We start from the raw sequence: 2408 nt of genomic DNA on the forward strand, positions 1-2408 counted from the left end.
AGTCGAATCTTGCCTCATGGTAGATTTCCGACTCCTGACTCCTGACTCCTGCCTCCTGACTCCTGCCTCCTGGCTCCTGACTCCTGCCTCCTGGGTGACTCCTCACTCCTGGCTCTTGGCTCCTGCCTCCTGGGTGACTCCTCACTCCTGGCTGGTGCCACACGCCTGTTAGGCTCCTCACACCTGGTTGGAGTCATGCGCTTGGTTGACTCCTCACTCCTGTTAGGAGTCATGCGTTTAGATGATTCCCGTCTGATTGACTCCTCACTCCTGGAAGGTGCCGCACGCCTGAACGACTCTTCACTTCTAGCAGGAGCCTTGCGTTTGGTTGGCTCCTCGCTCTTGTTAGGAGCCTCACTCCTGATAGGAGCTTCGCTCCTGGCGGCAGGGACCTCCATACGTCTAGAGGACCTCTTGATGGGAAGGGAAGTATCTTTCCTTCGAGGAGGTTCCTTTGCAAACACTCCCACTAATGACGATATCTGTTCTTGCATAGAGAGGAGGATTCTCTTAGTAGCCTCCTCTTTCTCCTCCTCAGGAGGAGGAGAAGGAGGAGGGGAGGAGTCTATTGACTCCTCGTCAACTACTGGTGAAAAAAGGGCTCTCTTTGCCCTCTTAACATCCGAAGGCGACTCCTCAGGGAAGCGTTCCGGGCTCGAGTCAAGAGTCGGCGCCTTCCAACTCCTCTTCAATGGTCGCGAGCGATCCGAATCCCTCCAATCGCGTCTAGGAGACGAAGATCCCGATGACGAGAAACACTCACGCAGGACGCTTTTGCAATAGCGATCCCTGGCAGTCTGGGGTGTCACAGAGCCTGCCGAAGGGACACCTGATCGGTGGGGAATCTCCACAACCTCCTTACGGTTTTTGACATTCCTTCTCCTCTGGGCATGGGAGCTTGGAAGAGGTCTAGACCTGGGAGCGTTGTGGAGCCGACCAGATGCCCCCTCCACTACACTGGGGACACTCACATCACTGTCCACTGTACAATCACTAGCCTTACCTTGCAGAGCAGCCATTTTGTTTTCCATGATCTTGAAAGCTGCTTTTAGATCCGCAAGTTCTTTTGCCGAATCTGCAGGATCTGCAATAGGTGAAGAGGCTGAAAAGGAAGGAGAAGTTGCAATTCTTACAAGAGGGGAAGATCCCAAACTAGGAACTAGCTCATTAGATCTAGAACCACTCAAACTTCTAGAGGAAGCTTTCCTCACTCTATCTCTCTCTAACTTCTTCAAATAAGTAGTTAGATTCTTCCACTCTCTCTCACTCAAATTCTCACATTCCTTACAAGTATTAGTAAAAGAGCATTCATACTCTCTGCAACCCTTACATACGGTGTGAGGATCTACTGAAGCTTTCGGCAACCTCACCTTAAAGCCTACATTCACACAATATATCATCACCATTCCGGCGTCAGACATTCTAAGAAAATTCCAAAGCAAGTCCACAAAAACTCCACAAAAGCGTATGCCAATCCAACAATCCAGATACGGTCAAGAAGATCAATTGTCGATGAAAAAAGAAAATCCAGTCAAGAGGAACCAAAAACAATGTTGATGGTCCGGGCGACAGAAGAAATCTGATTAGAAAACGGGAATGGTTCCTAGTCCTGCCACCCAGGGCAGGGCAGTAGATCACCTGACCTACCGGTAGCGTGTGCCGCGAAATTTGAATTTCTGTCGGGGACGACGGAGTCTATAGCTAAGTATATATCTGGTAGGGAAGTTAAATGTATAAAAATAAAGTATGTACTTAATAACATTTTGAACATTTGTTTAACTTTACCAATTTTTATAACAAAGGTGTTTCAAGGTCATAAAACAGCAACTAGACAAAAGTTTTATTGAAGCTTCATATATCAAAAGATGGTTCTGTATCTACAGACTATAGCGAATTGGGAATACAGTGCATTCTTAAATGCAATGTCATTAGAATTTCCAATGCAGTTAAAAAAAAGTACAGAAAGAATTAACACTTATGCTATGCACGCATCTCTGACCAATAATTAACATTCACTTGGAGCATCTCTTCAATATCACAAGCAAATGCTCATCCAACTAAAAAACACCCTACGTCCAAATAGCGAGGGAAAGGCAATTAATATGGTACAATTGTTTAAATCATGGAATACGGCTACACAATAGAGCAGTATTCATTAATTGAATGAAAGAATTCACAAATGATGCTGCATCTTTTCAATTCAAATTATATAAAGATGTAACTATCTTCACGTCCAAAGAATGTTAATAAACCAATTAACAGCAGCAGATAATCAGTAACTTATCTTACTAAATTAAAATAAGCCCTTAGGAACATAAACTGGAATGACAGAAACCACTCCGTAGAGGTCACAAGGAATTTAACATAAAATTAAAATATAATACAAAGGAGATCATAAGAATTCAGCT

General features: G+C 44.6%; 1 protein-coding gene across 1 annotated transcript in view; it reads right to left on the reverse strand.

Moving 5' to 3' along the window:
• Window positions 1-2408, reverse strand: part of LOC135213163 (uncharacterized) — a gene marked incomplete at its 3' end in the record, with an annotated part of 298865 nt that overhangs the window by 53843 nt on the left and 242614 nt on the right.

This window comes from Macrobrachium nipponense, chromosome 42 (genome assembly GCF_015104395.2).
Source record: "Macrobrachium nipponense isolate FS-2020 chromosome 42, ASM1510439v2, whole genome shotgun sequence".
In the NCBI taxonomy this organism is placed as follows: domain Eukaryota; kingdom Metazoa; phylum Arthropoda; class Malacostraca; order Decapoda; family Palaemonidae; genus Macrobrachium; species Macrobrachium nipponense.